This window comes from Heptranchias perlo, chromosome 25 (assembly GCF_035084215.1).
Source record: "Heptranchias perlo isolate sHepPer1 chromosome 25, sHepPer1.hap1, whole genome shotgun sequence".
Lineage (NCBI taxonomy): Eukaryota > Metazoa > Chordata > Chondrichthyes > Hexanchiformes > Hexanchidae > Heptranchias > Heptranchias perlo.
The window spans coordinates 642,255-662,163 of NC_090349.1; positions in this window are offsets into that span (position 1 = coordinate 642,255).

Here is a 19,909-nt window from a genome sequence, read left to right on the forward strand (position 1 = left end):
TCTGTCTCATACTCACCCTCTGATGCATCTCTTTCACGGTAAGCCGCACCCAAACCAATGCATTCAGCGGTTGGCCACGTCACCATCACTCACTCACGCCTCTCTACTTTCTCCACTTATAGGAGAAGAGAGCCCAGAAATCACGGGAGAGGGCGAAGACCGGAGAGGGGCCGCAACATCTGGTGGTCCTCACAGACACGGAGCAGTGACAGATAAACCTGCAGACTTGGTCTTGCTTCTTGGAGTCTGGCGATGGCACATTACAGCAAGGGCCTCCTTCACCAGCACAGCATCAGCAGGGACTGAGGGTCCGGTCACCTGCCCCTCCCGCCCCTCCACACTCTCAGCTGAGGAGCAGTGTGTCGTGCAACTGGACCAAAAACAAGGAGAGAGAAATGTCAGGAATCTTACAACACCAGGTTATAGTCCAACTGTTTTATTTGAAAATCACAAGCTTTCGGAGGCTTTCTCCTTCGTCAGGTGAGTGTGGGATTCCATGGAAGGTTACTGCATTTATAGTCAGAGAACAATGCCTGGTGATTACAGATAATCTTTCCAACTGCCCGTTGTCAAGGCAATCAAAGTGTTCAGACAGAGAGATGTTACCTACAGGACCACCGAATATACAAACGGCCAGAACAAATGACAGAGAGAGAGAGAGAAACATCCGAAAGGAAGAGAAAGACAGAGAATGACCCGTTGTATTAAAAACAGATAACTTTTTTTTCGCTGGTGGGGTTACGTGTAGCATGGCATGAACCCAAGATCCCAGTTGAGGCCGTCCTCTGACACTAGAGATGAATGGTGGTGGTTGTTCTCTGCACTGTCTCCACTTGAATGAGCCCTTGTTTCTCAGTGACCTGAACTCAAGATCATCTCTGACCAGAGCAGGACTTCCCTTGACTTGTCCATTCGAGTTCACCATTCGATGGACCTTGTGGATTGCTGCTGTGCAGTGATTGGGCACGTTCATCACCGAGTTTCCGAAAACCCCTTGTCTCTTTCAACTACATCCCTGCCACCATTCATGGAGAATGTGTGTCACCGCCCCCCGCCCCGTCTGTTCCGTGCTTTACATTTACACACAAATAGAATGGAAAAGTGAGTTCAAATCCCACCTTGGCAGTTTGAGAATTTGAATTCAGTTTACAAATTTGGAAATAAAAAGCTGATTTCGGTAAAAGTGACCATGAAGCTGTCGGATTGTCGTAAAGAAATCATCTGGTTCACTGATGTCCTTTAGGGAAGGAAACCTGTCGTCCTTACCCGGTCTGGTCAACATATGACTCCAGTCCCACACCAATGTGGTTGACTCTTAACTGCCCTTTGAAGTGGCCTAGCGAGCCACTCAGTTGTATCAAACCACTTTCGAGGTGAAGGCTCACCGCCACCTTCTCAGGACAACTAATAACAGGCAATAATTGCCAGCAATGCCCACATCCCACATATTAATAAAATAAAAGTGACAAAAGCCTATCAGACTTGCCCATGCTCATGCTATCCATCAGATGGTGTAACCTCACACACCATCCTCCCCCAACTGCTGCGAACACGAACTCCAGAGGGAGGGGAGAAACTGCAGCCAATTTCAGGACAAATGATGGGAAATTCCTCCCAACTTCCTCAGACAATGAAGCAAGCTCTTGATCCCAAAGATGGCAGACTTCTTAACCAAAATACTTCTGATCCCCATCAATCGCGCCATCTGCCAAAAAAAATTATCCATGTGTTGTCAAAGATTTTGGTTGGTACAGAGCTCTGGTTAGACCCCATCTGGAGATATTGTGTTCAGTTCTGGGCACTTCTCCTCAGGAAGGATATACTGGTCTTAGAGGGGGTGCAGCTCAGATTCACCAGAATGATACTGGGGCTCAGAGGGTTAAATTATGAGGACAGGTGGCAAAAACTTGGTTTGTATTCCTTTTAATTTCGAAGCTTGAGAAGTGGTCTGAAAGAGGTGTTTAAAATGAGTAAATGATTCGATCAGGTAGATAGAGAGAAACTATTTCTATCTCCCCTCTGGTGTGGGAATCAAGAACAAATGGGCAGAATCTTAAATTAGAGCTAGGCTGTTCAGGAGTGAAATCAGGAAGCAATTTTTCACACAAAGGGGAGTGAAAATTTGGAAGGTTCTCTGCAAAAGGCTGTGGATTCTGGGGGACAATTGAAATTTTCAGGACTGAGATCGATAGATTTTTGTTCGGTGAGGGTATCGGGGGATATGGAGCAAAGGAGGATAAACCAAGTACAAGTCAGCCATGGTCTGATTGAATGGTAAAACAGGCTGGAAGGGCTGAATGGCCTCCTCCTGCTCCTATGTTCCTCTGTAACGGATTAAAAACCAGCTTTGCTCACTGACAAATATTTGGTTACATTTTGTTGCAATAATTAGTTGGTTTGTCTGAGAAACAGATGTTGAGAGGAGGGATCAACCCATTCAATTCAAATACAAACGCTCTGTGTAATTGCTTCAAATATGGATTTGATTTCAGCTCCTTTTGAATTTTTCAGTGGGTATTTAAATGCATGAGGTCCCGTTCGCCATTTGGAAGGCCTTTATCAGCTGGCCTTTTTCAAATCGGAGGGCCTTTCTGGAGCCTTCGAAAGAATCTGTCTCCAAAGAGAGGGTCGTTTAAGCCAGAGGACATCTGAGGTTGATGAGAAAAAGGAAAAAAAGATCCACTAAAAAAAATTAATTATCAGGGCAGATTTTCATCTTCGCCACGTGGACGATAAATTAAGATCTATGCAAATCAGGCAGGGTCTAGAAAGGCTGGTCGGTCCCTCCGGCAAATTACCACCCAGGCATGAAAGTGAAAATTTACCTCATCGTACAGTTTAGCATAAAAATTGCAAACAATTGATTATTTTCTATTATAACAAAGAACATAATAACTACAGTAAAGATATATTTTGTGTTACTTCTACCCATCACTTGTTCTATTACTCAATCTCCATCCTGAAAATTTCAATTGTCCCCCAGAATCCACAGCCTTTTGCAGAGAAACTTCCAGATTTTCACTTCCCTTTGTGCGAAGAATTGCTTCCTGACATCACTCCTGAACAGCCTGGCTCTGATTTTAAGATTATGCCCCATTGTTCTTGATTCTCCCACTACCCTATCAGATCGTTCACCAGTGTACAACAGGGTCCAGTGTGATGCTCTTCTCCTGCCTTCTGAAGACAAGGAGGCCAATAGCTGGGATAGCCTGAAAAAGGAGTCTCTGTTCAGCTCCCGATGAATTTTGCCGAGATATCAGAGCAAGTGTGAACACTCTGGAGAATGCAGGCAGCGAGCATTCACCAGGGAGAGGAGGCTGAAACCCACAGCCAAAAATATCTCTCCCCCACCCCCCACAATAATCTCTCCTGTCGCGATCTCTCCCCCACGATCTCTTGGGTTCAAAAAAAATTACATCCTCTATTCCCACTTTCTCCTTGTTCATGTTTAATTCCACCTTATGCCGAACTCATTTGGTCCTGTTTTCCAATTCAGATTCAAACTCCTCCAAACAACAGTTTGCGATTGTGGAGTGATAATGAAGCATCGAGTCCAGGTTTCCTCCTGCTCTGTGCTGTGCTCACTGATCTGAAGGAGAGCAGTCGAACCAGAATATGGAGGGGAAACAAAATCCACCACATACCTGCTCCTGATTTCAATCCAATGAGCCCCTGCTGAGAACAGGACCTCACACAAGGGTCAGGTCAGGCTCGCCTGTCAGGCTCCCATAGTTGAATAGCCCAGTTAGGTGAGGTACTGGGGCCTGCCCAGCACGTGTGGGACTGTACCCCAATGGAAGTCAGCACCTTCAATCGGGGAGGTCCCAACTCAGGTGGATGGAAAAGATCTCATGACACTATTTCAAAAAAGAGCAGGGAGTTCTCCCCAGTGTCGTGGCCAATATTGATCCCTCAACCAACATCCCTAAAACAGATTATCCAGTGATTGTAACGTTGCTGTTTGTGGGATCTTGCTGGGCACAAATTGGCTGCTGCGTTTCCTAAATTACAACAGTGACTACACTTCAAAAGTACTTCATTGACTGTAAAACACTTTGGGACATCCTGAGGTAGTGAAAGGCGCTATATAAATGCAAATCTTTCTTTCTTCTTTAGGTCAATACCCATGATCAAGCAGAGCTGTGCTGATCCCGCGAGTCACTGCTTGAAGATTTAAACAAGGACATCAAAGTACTTGGCCATTAAACGACAGGTCAGATCGAAGCATTGAATCAGCCTCCGATGAAAACAATGATCTCCAAGAGACTGATCAATGCTTCAGCACAGAGAGCCAAGCAGGAAGCTGAGAGCTGGCCGATTCAGGGAACGATTACAGACAAGCTGAAGGGTTGACCCGAGCGAAGAGTTTGAAAGAAAATTCCTTCTTTGAATTTTAGTTGAGCCGGGGAGGATGAATTTCCAGATTTCCCACATTCTTTACTGAGAGTGTTCACACCTGACACGACCCGGTCCACAGGCGAGAGTGTTCACACCTTACACTAACAGATCCACAGGCGAGAGTGTTCACACCTCACACTAACAGGTCCACAGGCGAGTGTGTTCACACCTCACACTAACAGGTCCACAGGCGAGTGTGTTCACACCTCACACGAACAGGTCCACAGGCGAGTGTGTTCACACCTCACACTAACAGGTCCACAGGCGAGAGTGTTCACACCTCACACTAACAGATCCACAGGCGAGTGTGTTCACACCTCACACTAACAGGTCCACAGGCGAGAGTGTTCACACCTCACACTAACAGGTCCACAGGCGAGAGTGTTCACACCTCACACTAACAGGTCCACAGGTGAGTGTGTTCACACCTCACACTAACAGGTCCACAGGTGAGTGTGTTCACACCTCACACGACCCGGTCCACAGGCGAGAGTGTTCTCACCTCACACTAACAGGTCCACAGGCGAGTGTGTTCACACCTCACACGACCCGGTCCACAGGCGAGTGTGTTCACACCTCACACGAACAGGTCCACAGGTGAGAGTGTTCACACCTCACACTAACAGGTCCACAGGTGAGAGTGTTCACACCTCACACTAACAGGTCCACAGGTGAGTGTGTTCTCACCTCACACTAACAGGTCCACAGGCGAGTGTGTTCTCACCTCACACTAACAGGTCCACAGGCGAGTGTGTTCACACCTCACACTAACAGATCCACAGGCGAGAGTGTTCACACCTCACACGACCCGGTCCACAGGCGAGTGTGTTCACACCTCACACGACCCGGTCCACAGGCGAGTGTGTTCACACCTCACACTAACAGGTCCACAGACGAGAGTGTTCACACCTCACACTAACAGGTCCACAGGTGAGAGTGTTCACACCTCACACGACCCGGTCCACAGGCGAGTGTGTTCACACCTCACACCAACAGGTCCACAGGCGAGAGTGTTCACACCTCACACTAACAGGTCCACAGGTGAGTGAGTTCACACCTCACACGACCCGGTCCACAGGCGAGTGTGTTCACACCTCACACTAACAGGTCCACAGGTGAGAGTGTTCACACCTCACACGAACAGGTCCACAGGTGAGAGTGTTCACACCTCACACTAACAGGTCCACAGGTGAGTGAGTTCACACCTCACACTAACAGGTCCACAGGTGAGAGTGTTCACACCTCACACTAACAGGTCCACAGGTGAGTGAGTTCACACCTCACACTAACAGGTCCACAGGTGAGTGAGTTCACACCTCACACTAACAGGTCCACAGGCGAGAGTGTTCACACCTCACACTAACAGGTCCACAGGCGAGAGTGTTCACACCTCACACTAACAGGTCCACAGGCGAGAGTGTTCACACCTCACACTAACAGGTCCACAGGTGAGTGAGTTCACACCTCACACTAACAGGTCCACAGGCGAGTGTGTTCACACCTCACACTAACAGGTCCACAGGCGAGAGTGTTCACACCTCACACGACCCGGTCCACAGGTGAGTGTGTTCACACCTCACACTAACAGGTCCACAGACGAGTGTGTTCACACCTCACACTAACAGGTCCACAGACGAGTGTGTTCACACCTCACACTAACAGGTCCACAGGTGAGAGTGTTCACACCTCACACTAACAGGTCCACAGGTGAGAGTGTTCACACCTCACACTAACAGATCCACAGATGAGTGTGTTCACACCTCACACTAACAGATCCACAGACGAGTGTGTTCACACCTCACACTAACAGATCCACAGGTGAGAGTGTTCACACCTCACACTAACAGGTCCACAGGTGAGAGTGTTCACACCTCACACTAACAGGTCCACAGGTGAGTGTGTTCACACCTCACACTAACAGGTCCACAGGCGAGTGTGTTCACACCTCACACTAACAGGTCCACAGGTGAGTGAGTTCACACCTCACACGAACAGGTCCACAGGCGAGTGTGTTCACACCTCACACTAACAGGTCCACAGGCGAGTGTGTTCACACCTCATACTAACAGGTCCTAAGGTGAGTGTCTTCACACCTCACACTAACAGGTCCACAGGTGAGTGTGTTCACACCTCACACTAACAGGTCCACAGGCGAGTGTGTTCACACCTCACACTAACAGGTCCACAGGTGAGTGAGTTCACACCTCACACTAACAGGTCCACAGGCGAGTGTGTTCACACCTCACACTAACAGGTCCACAGGTGAGTGAGTTCACACCTCACACTAACAGGTCCACAGGCGAGAGTGTTCACACCTCACACTAACAGGTCCACAGGCGAGTGTGTTCACACCTCACACTAACAGGTCCACAGGTGAGTGAGTTCACACCTCACACTAACAGATCCACAGGTGAGTGTGTTCACACCTCACACTAACAGGTCCACAGGCGAGAGTGTTCACACCTCACACTAACAGGTCCACAGGCGAGAGTGTTCACACCTCACACTAACAGGTCCACAGGTGAGTGAGTTCACACCTCACACTAACAGGTCCACAGACGAGTGTGTTCACACCTCACACTAACAGATCCACAGGTGAGAGTGTTCACACCTCACACTAACGGGTCCACAGGCGAGAGTGTTCACACCTCACACTAACAGGTCCACAGGTGAGAGTGTTCACACCTCACACTAACAGGTCCACAGGTGAGTGAGTTCACACCTCACACTAACAGGTCCACAGGTGAGAGTGTTCACACCTCACACTAACAGGTCCACAGGTGAGTGAGTTCACACCTCACACGAACAGGTCCACAGGCGAGAGTGTTCACACCTCACACGACCCGGTCCACAGGCGAGTGTGTTCACACCTCACACCAACAGGTCCACAGACGAGTGTGTTCACACCTCACACTAACAGATCCACTGGTGAGAGTGTTCACACCTCACACTAACAGGTCCACAGGCGAGAGTGTTCACACCTCACACTAACAGGTCCACAGGTGAGAGTGTTCACACCTCACACTAACAGGTCCACAGGTGAGAGTGTTCACACCTCACACTAACAGGTCCACAGGTGAGTGAGTTCACACCTCACACTAACAGGTCCACAGGTGAGTGAGTTCACACCTCACACTAACAGGTCCACAGGCGAGTGTGTTCACACCTCACACTAACAGATCCACAGGTGAGTGTGTTCACACCTCACACTAACAGGTCCACAGGTGAGTGAGTTCACACCTCACACTAACAGGTCCACAGGTGAGTGAGTTCACACCTCACACTAACAGGTCCACAGGTGAGAGTGTTCACACCTCACACGACCCGGTCCACAGGCGAGTGTGTTCACACCTCACACTAACAGGTCCACAGGTGAGAGTGTTCACACCTCACACTAACAGGTCCACAGGCGAGTGTGTTCACACCTCACACTAACAGGTCCACAGACGAGAGTGTTCACACCTCACACTAACAGATCCACAGACGAGAGTGTTCACACCTCACACTAACAGATCCACAGACGAGAGTGTTCACACCTCACACTAACAGGTCCACAGGTGAGTGAGTTCACACCTCACACTAACAGGTCCACAGGTGAGTGAGTTCACACCTCACACTAACAGGTCCACAGGCGAGTGTGTTCACACCTCACACTAACAGGTCCACAGGTGAGTGTGTTCACACCTCACACTAACAGGTCCACAGGTGAGAGTGTTCACACCTCACACTAACAGGTCCACAGGTGAGAGTGTTCAAACCTCACACTAACAGGTCCACAGGTGAGTGTGTTCACACCTCACACTAACAGGTCCACAGGCGAGAGTGTTCACACCTCACACTAACAGGTCCACAGGTGAGTGTGTTCACACCTCACACTAACAGGTCCACAGGTGAGAGTGTTCACACCTCACACTAACAGGTCCACAGGTGAGAGTGTTCAAACCTCACACTAACAGGTCCACAGGTGAGTGTGTTCACACCTCACACTAACAGGTCCACAGGCGAGAGTGTTCACACCTCACACTAACAGGTCCACAGGTGAGAGTGTTCACACCTCACACTAACAGATCCACAGGCGAGAGTGTTCACACCTCACACTAACAGGTCCACAGGTGAGAGTATTCACACCTCACACTAACAGGTCCACAGGTGAGTGTGTTCACACCTCACACTAACAGGTCCACAGGCGAGTGTGTTCTCACCTCACACTAACAGGTCCACAGGCGAGAGTGTTCACACCTCACACTAACAGGTCCACAGGCGAGAGTGTTCACACCTGACACGACCTGGTCCACAGGTGAGAGTGTTCACACCTCACACTAACAGGTCCACAGGTGAGTGAGTTCACACCTCACACTAACAGGTCCACAGGCGAGAGTGTTCACACCTCACACTAACAGGTCCACAGGCGAGTGTGTTCACACCTCACACTAACAGGTCCACAGGCGAGAGTGTTCACACCTCACACTAACAGGTCCACAGGCGAGAGTGTTCACACCTCACACTAACAGGTCCACAGGCGAGTGTGTTCACACCTCACACTAACAGGTCCACAGGTGAGAGTGTTCACACCTCACACTAACAGGTCCACAGGCGAGTGTGTTCACACCTCACACTAACAGGTCCACAGGTGAGAGTGTTCACACCTCACACTAACAGGTCCACAGGCGAGTGTGTTCACACCTCACACTAACAGGTCCACAGGCGAGAGTATTCATACCTCACACTAACAGGTCCACAGGCGAGAGTGTTCACACCTCACACTAACAGGTCCACAGGCGAGTGTGTTCACACCTCACACTAACAGGTCCACAGGCGAGAGTGTTCACACCTCACACTAACAGATCCACAGGGGAGAGTGTTCACACTTCACACTAACAGGTCCACAGACGAGTGTGTTCAAACCTCACACTAACAGGTCCACAGGTGAGAGTGTTCACACCTCACACTAACAGGTCCACAGGCGAGTGTGTTCACACCTCACACTAACAGGTCCACAGGTGAGAGTGTTCACACCTCACACTAACAGGTCCACAGGCGAGTGTGTTCACACCTCACACTAACAGGTCCACAGGCGAGAGTGTTCACACCTCACACTAACAGGTCCACAGGCGAGTGTGTTCACACCTCACACTAACAGGTCCACAGGCGAGAGTGTTCTCACCTCACACTAACAGGTCCACAGGTGAGTGTGTTCTCACCTCACACTAACAGGTCCACAGGCGAGAGTGTTCTCACCTCACACTAACAGGTCCACAGGTGAGTGTGTTCACACCTCACACTAACAGGTCCACAGGCGAGAGTGTTCACACCTCACACTAACAGGTCCACAGGTGAGTGTGTTCACACCTCACACTAACAGGTCCACAGGCGAGAGTGTTCACACCTCACACTAACAGGTCCACAGGCGAGTGTGTTCACACCTCACACTAACAGGTCCACAGGCGAGTGTGTTCACACCTCACACTAACAGGTCCACAGGCGAGAGTGTTCTCACCTCACACTAACAGGTCCACAGGTGAGTGTGTTCACACCTCACACTAACAGGTCCACAGGCGAGAGTGTTCACACCTCACACTAACAGGTCCACAGGTGAGTGTGTTCACACCTCACACTAACAGGTCCACAGGCGAGTGTGTTCACACCTCACACTAACAGGTCCACAGGCGAGTGTGTTCACACCTCACACTAACAGGTCCACAGACGAGTGTGTTCACACCTCACACTAACAGGTCCACAGACGAGAGTGTTCTCACCTCACACTAACAGGTCCACAGACGAGAGTGTTCTCACCTCACACTAACAGGTCCACAGACGAGTGTGTTCACACCTCACACTAACAGGTCCACAGACGAGAGTGTTCTCACCTCACACTAACAGGTCCACAGACGAGTGTGTTCACACCTCACACTAACAGGTCCACAGACGAGAGTGTTCTCACCTCACACTAACAGGTCCACAGACGAGTGTGTTCACACCTCACACTAACAGGTCCACAGACGAGTGTGTTCACACCTCACACTAACAGGTCCACAGACGAGAGTGTTCACACCTCACACTAACAGGTCCACAGATGAGAGTGTTCACACCTCACACTAACAGGTCCACAGGCGAGAGTGTTCACACCTCACACTAACAGGTCCACAGGCGAGAGTGTTCACACCTCACACTAACAGGTCCACAGATGAGAGTGTTCACACCTCACACTAACAGGTCCACAGGCAAGAGTGTTCACACCTCACACTAACAGGTCCACAGGCGAGAGTGTTCACACCTCACACTAACAGATCCACAGATGAGAGTGTTCACACCTCACACTAACAGGTCCACAGGCGAGAGTGTTCACACCTCACACTAACAGGTCCACAGGCGAGTGTGTTCACACCTCACACTAACAGGTCCACAGGTGAGTGTGTTCACACCTCACACTAACAGTTCCACAGGCGAGAGTGTTCTCAACTCACACTAACAGGTCCACAGGTGAGTGTGTTCACAACTCACACTAACAGGTCCACAGGTGAGTGTGTTCACAACTCACACTAACAGGTCCACAGGTGAGTGTGTTCACACCTCACACTAACAGGTCCACAGGCGACTGTGTTCACACCTCACACTAACAGGTCCACAGGTGAGTGTGTTCACACCTCACACTAACAGGTCCACAGGTGAGTGTGTTCACACCTCACACTAACAGGTCCACAGGTGACTGTGTTCACACCTCACACTAACAGGACCACAGGTGAGAGTGTTCACACCTCACACTAACAGGTCCACAGGTGAGTGTGTTCACACCTCACACAACCCGGTCCACTGGTGAGTGTGTTCACACCTCACACTAACAGGTCCACAGGTGAGTGTGTTCACACCTCACACTAACAGGTCCACAGGTGAGTGTGTTCACACCTCACACTAACAGGTCCACAGGTGAGTGTGTTCACACCTCACACTAACAGGTCCACAGGTGAGTGTGTTCACACCTCACACTAACAGGTCCACAGGTGAGTGTGTTCACACCTCACACTATCAGGTCCACAGGTGAGAGTGTTCACACCTCACACTAACAGGTCCACAGGTGAGTGTGTTCACACCTCACACAACCCGGTCCACAGGTGAGTGAGTTCACACCTCACACTAACAGGTCCACAGGCGAGAGTGTTCACACCTCACACTAACAGGTCCACAGGTGAGTGTGTTCACACCTCACACTAACAGGTCCACAGGCGAGAGTGTTCTCACCTCACACTAACAGGTCCACAGGTGAGTGTGTTCACACCTCACACTAACAGGTCCACAGGCGAGTGTGTTCACACCTCACACTAACAGGTCCACAGGCGAGTGTGTTCACACCTCACACTAACAGGTCCATAGGTGAGTGTGTTCACACCTCACACTAACAGGTCCACAGGCGAGAGTGTTCCCACCTCACACTAACAGGTCCACAGGTGAGAGTGTTCACACCTCACACTAACAGGTCCACAGGTGAGTGTGTTCACACCTCACACTAACAGGTCCACAGGCGAGAGTGTTCACACCTCACACTAACAGGTCCACAGGTGAGAGTGTTCACACCTCACACTAACAGGTCCACAGGCGAGTGTGTTCACACCTCACACTAACAGGTCCACAGGTGAGAGTGTTCACACCTCACACTAACAGGTCCACAGGCGAGTGTGTTCACACCTCACACTAACAGGTCCACAAGCGAGAGTGTTCACACCTCACACTAACAGGTCCACAGGCGAGTGTGTTCACACCTCACACTAACAGGTCCACAGGCGAGAGTGTTCACACCTCACACGACCCGGTCCACAGGCGAGTGTGTTCACACCTCACACTAACAGGTCCACAGGTGAGTGTGTTCACACCTCACACTAACAGGTCCACAGGCGAGAGTGTTCACACCTCACACTAACAGGTCCACAGGTGAGAGTGTTCACACCTCACACTAACAGGTCCACAGGTGAGTGAGTTCACACCTCACACTAACAGGTCCACAGGCGAGTGTGTTCACACCTCACACTAACAGGTCCACAGGTGAGAGTGTTCACACCTCACACTAACAGGTCCACAGGCGAGTGTGTTCACACCTCACACTAACAGGTCCACAGGCGAGTGTGTTCACACCTCACACTAACAGGTCCACAGGCGAGAGTGTTCACACCTCACACTAACAGGTCCACAGGTGAGAGTGTTCACACCTCACACTAACAGGTCCACAGGTGAGTGTGTTCACACCTCACACTAACAGGTCCACAGGCGAGTGTGTTCACACCTCACACTAACAGGTCCACAGGTGAGAGTGTTCACAGCTCACACCAACAGATCCACAGGCGAGTGTGTTCACACCTCACACTAACAGGTCCACAGGCGAGAGTGTTCACACCTCACACTAACAGATCCACAGGCGAGAGTGTTCACACCTCACACTAACAGGTCCACAGCTGAGTGTGTTCACACCTCACACGACCCGGTCCACAGGCGAGTGTGTTCACACCTCACACTAACAGGTCCACAGGCGAGAGTGTTCACACCTCACACTAACAGGTCCACAGGTGAGAATGTTCACACCTCACACTAACAGGTCCACAGGCGAGTGTGTTCACACCTCACACTAACAGGTCCACAGGCGAGAGTGTTCACACCTCACACTAACAGGTCCACAGGCGAGAGTGTTCACACCTCACACGACCCGGTCCACAGGCGAGAGTGTTCACACCTCACACGAACAGGTCCACAGGCGAGAGTGTTCACACCTCACACGACCCGGTCCACAGGTGAGTGAGTTCACACCTCACACTAACAGGTCCACAGGCGAGAGTGTTCACAACTCACACTAACAGGTCCACAGGTGAGTGAGTTCACACCTCACACAACCCGGTCCACAGGTGAGTGTGTTCACACCTCACACTAACAGATCCACAGGCGAGAGTGTTCACACCTCACACTAACAGATCCACAGGCGAGAGTGTTCACACCTCACACTAACAGGTCCACAGGTGAGAGTGTTCACACCTCACACTAACAGATCCACAGGTGAGAGTGTTCACACCTCACACTAACAGGTCCACAGGTGAGTGTGTTCACACCTCACACTAACAGGTCCACAGGTGAGAGTGTTCACACCTCACACTAACAGGTCCACAGGCGAGAGTGTTCACACCTCACACGAACAGGTCCACAGGTGAGAGTGTTCACACCTCACACTAACAGGTCCACAGGTGAGAGTGTTCACACCTCACACTAACAGGTCCACAGGCGAGTGTGTTCACACCTCACACTAACAGGTCCACAGGTGAGTGAGTTCACACCTCACACTAACAGATCCACAGGTGAGTGAGTTCACACCTCACACAACCCGGTCCACAGGTGAGTGAGTTCACACCTCACACTAACAGGTCCACAGGCGAGAGTGTTCACACCTCACACTAACAGATCCACAGGTGAGTGTGTTCACACCTCACACTAACAGGTCCACAGGTGAGAGTGTTCACACCTCACACTAACAGGTCCACAGGTGAGTGTGTTCACACCTCACACTAACAGGTCCACAGGCGAGAGTGTTCACACCTCACACTAACAGGTCCACAGGTGAGAGTGTTCACACCTCACACTAACAGGTCCACAGGCGAGTGTGTTCACACCTCACACTAACAGGTCCACAGGTGAGAGTGTTCACACCTCACACTAACAGGTCCACAGGCGAGTGTGTTCACACCTCACACTAACAGGTCCACAGGCGAGAGTGTTCACACCTCACACTAACAGGTCCACAGGCGAGTGTGTTCACACCTCACACTAACAGGTCCACAGGCGAGAGTGTTCACACCTCACACTAACAGGTCCACAGGCGAGTGTGTTCACACCTCACACGAACAGGTCCACAGGTGAGTGTGTTCACAGCTCACACTAACAGGTCCACAGGCGAGAGTGTTCACACCTCACACTAACAGGTCCACAGGTGAGAGTGTTCACACCTCACACTAACAGGTCCACAGGTGAGTGAGTTCACACCTCACACTAACAGGTCCACAGGCGAGTGTGTTCACACCTCACACCAACAGGTCCACAGGTGAGAGTGTTCACACCTCACACTAACAGGTCCACAGGCGAGTGTGTTCACACCTCACACTAACAGGTCCACAGGCGAGTGTGTTCACACCTCACACTAACAGGTCCACAGGCGAGAGTGTTCACACCTCACACTAACAGGTCCACAGGCGAGAGTGTTCACACCTCACACTAACAGATCCACAGGCGAGAGTGTTCACACCTCACACTAACAGGTCCACAGCTGAGTGTGTTCACACCTCACACGACCCGGTCCACAGGCGAGTGTGTTCACACCTCACACTAACAGGTCCACAGGCGAGAGTGTTCACACCTCACACGACCCGGTCCACAGGCGAGAGTGTTCACACCTCACACTAACAGGTCCACAGGCGAGAGTGTTCACACCTCACACGACCCGGTCCACAGGTGAGTGAGTTCACACCTCACACTAACAGGTCCACAGGCGAGAGTGTTCACAACTCACACTAACAGGTCCACAGGTGAGTGAGTTCACACCTCACACAACCCGGTCCACAGGTGAGTGTGTTCACACCTCACACTAACAGATCCACAGGCGAGAGTGTTCACACCTCACACTAACAGATCCACAGGCGAGAGTGTTCACACCTCACACTAACAGGTCCACAGGTGAGAGTGTTCACACCTCACACTAACAGATCCACAGGTGAGAGTGTTCACACCTCACACTAACAGGTCCACAGGTGAGTGTGTTCACACCTCACACTAACAGGTCCACAGGTGAGTGAGTTCACACCTCACACTAACAGGTCCACAGGTGAGAGTGTTCACACCTCACACTAACAGGTCCACAGGTGAGTGTGTTCACACCTCACACTAACAGGTCCACAGGCGAGAGTGTTCACACCTCACACTAACAGGTCCACAGGCGAGTGTGTTCACACCTCACACTAACAGGTCCACAGGTGAGAGTGTTCACACCTCACACTAACAGGTCCACAGGCGAGAGTGTTCACACCTCACACCAACAGGTCCACAGGCGAGAGTGTTCACACCTCACACAAACAGGTCCACAGGCGAGTGTGTTCACACCTCACACTAACAGGTCCACAGACGAGTGTGTTCACACCTCACACTAACAGGTCCACAGGCGAGAGTGTTCACACCTCACACTAACAGGTCCACAGACGAGAGTGTTCACACCTCACACTAACAGGTCCACAGGTGAGTGTGTTCACACCTCACACTAACAGGTCCACAGCTGAGTGTGTTCACACCTCACACGACCCGGTCCACAGGCGAGAGTGTTGACAACTCACACTAACAGTTCCACAGGCGAGTGTGTTCACACCTCACACTAACAGGTCCACAGGTGAGAGTGTTCACACCTCACACTAACAGGTCCACAGGCGAGTGTGTTCACACCTCACACTAACAGGTCCACAGGCAAGAGTGTTCACATCTCACACCAACAGGTCCACAGGCGAGAGTGTTCACATCTCACACTAACAGGTCCACAGGTGAGTGTGTTCACACCTCACACTAACAGGTCCACAGACGAGTGTGTTCACACCTCACACTAACAGGTCCACAGGCGAGAGTGTTCACTCCTCACACCAACAGGTCCACAGGCGAGAGTGTTCAAACCTCACACTAACAGGTCCACAGGCGAGTGTGTTCACACCTCACACTAACAGGTCCACAGGTGAGACTGTTCACACCTCACACTAACAGGTCCACAGGTGAGTGTGTTCACACCTCACACTAACAGGTCCACAGGTGAGACTGTTCACACCTCACACTAACAGGTCCACAGGTGAGAGTGTTCACACCTCACACTAACAGGTCCACAGGCGAGTGTGTTCACACCTCACACTAACAGATCCACAGGTGAGACTGTTCACACCTCACACTAACAGGTCCACAGGTGAGTGTGTTCACACCTCACACTAACAGGTCCACAGGCGAGTGTGTTCACACCTCACACTAACAGGTCCACAGGCGAGAGTGTTCACACCTCACACTAACAGGTCCACAGGTGAGAGTGTTCAAACCTCACACTAACAGGTCCACAGACGAGAGTGTTCTCACCTCACACTAACAGGTCCACAGGCGAGTGTGTTCACACCTCACACTAACAGGTCCACAGGCGAGAGTGTTCACACCTCACACTAACAGGTCCACAGGCGAGAGTGTTCACACCTCACACTAACAGGTCCACAGGCGAGTGTGTTCACACCTCACACTAACAGGTCCACAGGCGAGTGTGTTCACACCTCACACTAACAGGTCCACAGGCGAGTGTGTTCACACCTCACACTAACAGGTCCACAGGCGAGAGTGTTCACACCTCACACTAACAGGTCCACAGGCGAGTGTGTTCACACCTCACACTAACAGGTCCACAGGCGAGTGTGTTCACACCTCACACTAACAGGTCCACAGGCGAGAGTGTTCACACCTCACACTAACAGGTCCACAGGCGAGAGTGTTCAAACCTCACACTAACAGGTCCACAGGCGAGTGTGTTCACACCTCACACTAACAGGTCCACAGGTGAGACTGTTCACACCTCACACTAACAGGTCCACAGACGAGTGTGTTCACACCTCACACTAACAGGTCCACAGGCGAGAGTGTTCACACCTCACACTAACAGGTCCACAGGCGAGAGTGTTCACACCTCACACTAACAGGTCCACAGGCGAGAGTGTTCACACCTCACACTAACAGGTATAACGCAGTCCAGGACAAAAGTATAATGTATCCCAGGAAAAAAGTATAATCTGCTCCAGGATAAAAGTATAATGTGCCCCAGGATAAAAGTACAATGTCCCCCAGGATAAAAGTACAATGTACCCCAGGATAAAAGTATAATGTACTCCAGGATAAAAGTATAATGTACTCCAGGATAAAAGTATAATGTCCCCCAGGATAAAAGTATAATGTACTCCAGGATAAAAGTATAACGTACCCCAGGATAAAAGTACAATGTCCCTCAGGATAAAAGTATAATGTCCCCCAGGATAAAAGTATAATGTACTCCAGGATAAAAGTATAACGTACCCCAGGATAAAAGTACAATGTCCCCCAGGATAAAAGTATAATGTATCCCAGGATAAAAGTATAATGTACTCCAGGATAAAAGTATAATGTACTCCAGGATAAAAGTATAATGTACTCCAGGATAAAAGTATAATGTACTCCAGGATAAAAGTATAATGTCCCCCAGGATAAAAGTATAATGTCCCCCAGGATAAAAGTATAACGTACCCCAGGATAAAAGTACAATGTCCCCCAGGATGAAAGTAGAATGTATCCCAGGATAAAAGTATAATGTACTCCAGGATAAAAGTATAATGTACCCCAGGATAAAAGTATAATGTACTCCAGGATAAAAGTATAATGTACCCCAGGATAAAAGTATAATGTACTCCAGGATAAAAGTGTAATGTACCCCAGGAAAAAAGTATAATGTACTCCAGGATAAAAGTATAATGTACCCCAGGATAAAAGTATAATGTACTCCAGGATAAAAGTATAATGTATCCCAGGATAAAAGTATAATGTACTCCAGGAAAAAAGTATAATGTACTCCAGGATAAAAGTATAATGTGCCCCAGGATAAAAGTATAATGTGACCCAGGATAAAAGTATAATGTGACCCAGGATAAAAGTATAATGTACTCCAGGATAAAAGTAAAATGTACTCCAGGATAAAAGTATAATGTACCCCAGGATAAAAGTATAATGTACTCCAGGATAAAAGTACAATATACCCCAGGATAAAAGTATAATATGCCCCAGGACAAAAGTGTAATGTACTCAAGGATAAAAGTATAATGTGCCCCAGGATAAAAGTATAATGTGCCCCAGGATAAAAGTATAACATACCCCAGGATAAAAGTATAATATGCCCCAGGACAAAAGTGTAATGTACTCAAAGATAAAAGTATAATGTGCCCCAGGATAAAAGTATAATGTACCCCAGGAGAAAAGTATATTGTGCCCCAGAAAAAAAGTATAACGTACCCCAGGATAAAAGTACAATGTGCCCCAGGATAAAAGTATAATGTACCCCAGGAGAAAAGTATAATGTGCCCCAGAAAAAAAGTATAACGTACCCCAGGATAAAAGTACAATGTACCTCAGGATAAAAGTACAATGTGCCCCAGGATAAAAGTATAATGTACCCCAGGAGAAAAGTATAATGTGCCCCAGAAAAAAAGTATAATGTACCCCAGGATAAAAGTATAACATACTCCAGGATAAAAGTATAATGTGCCCCAGGATAAAAGTATAATGTACCCCAGGATAAAAGTATAATGTGCCCCAGGATAAAAGTATAATGTACCCCAGGAGAAAAGTATAATGTGCCCCAGAAAAAAAGTATAACGTACCCCAGGATAAAAGTACAATGTACCCCAGGATAAAAGTACAATGTGCCCCAGGATAAAAGTATAATGTACCCCAGGAGAAAAGTATAATGTGCCCCAGAAAAAAAAGTATAACGTACCCCAGGATAAAAGTACAATGTACCCCAGGATAAAAGTACAATGTGCCCCAGGACAAAAGTATAATGTGCCCCAGGATAAAAGTATAATGTAGCCCAGGATAAAAGTATAATGTGCCCCAGGATAAAAGTATAATGTAGCCCAGGATAAAAGTATAATGTGCCCCAGGATAAAAGTACAATGTGCCCCAGGACAAAAGTATAATGTGCCCCAGGATAAAAGTATAATGTAGCCCAGGATAAAAGTATAATGTGCCCCAGGATAAAAGTATGACGTACTCCAGGATAAAAGTATAATGTAGCCCAGGATAAAAGTATAATGTGCCCCAGGATAAAAGTATAATGTGCCCCAGGATAAAAGTATAATGTGCCCCAGGATAAAAGTACAATGTGCCCCAGGATAAAAGTACAATGTACCCCAGGATAAAAGTACAATGTACCCCAGGATAAAAGTATAATTTACTCCAGGATAAAAGTATAACGTACCACAGGATAAAAGTATAATGTACTCCAGGATAAAAGTATAATGTACTCCAGCATAAAAGTATAATGTACTCCAGGATAAAAGTATAATGTCCCCCAGGATAAAAGTATAATGTACTCCAGGATAAAAGTATAACGTACTCCAGGATAAAAGTATAATGTGCCCCAGGATAAAAGTATAATGTGCCCCAGGATAAAAGTATAATGTGCCCCAGGATAAAAGTATAATGTCCTCCAGGATAAAAGTATAACGTACTCCAGGATAAAAGTATAATGTGCCCCAGGATAAAAGTATAATGTGCCCCAGGATAAAAGTATAATGTGCCCCAGGATAAAAGTATAATGTCCTCCAGGATAAAAGTATAATGTGCCCCAGGATAAAAGTATAATGTCCTCCAGGATAAAAGTATAATGTGCCCAAGGACAAAAGTATAATGTCCCTCGGGATAAAAGTATAATGTACCACAGGATAAAAGAATAATGTGC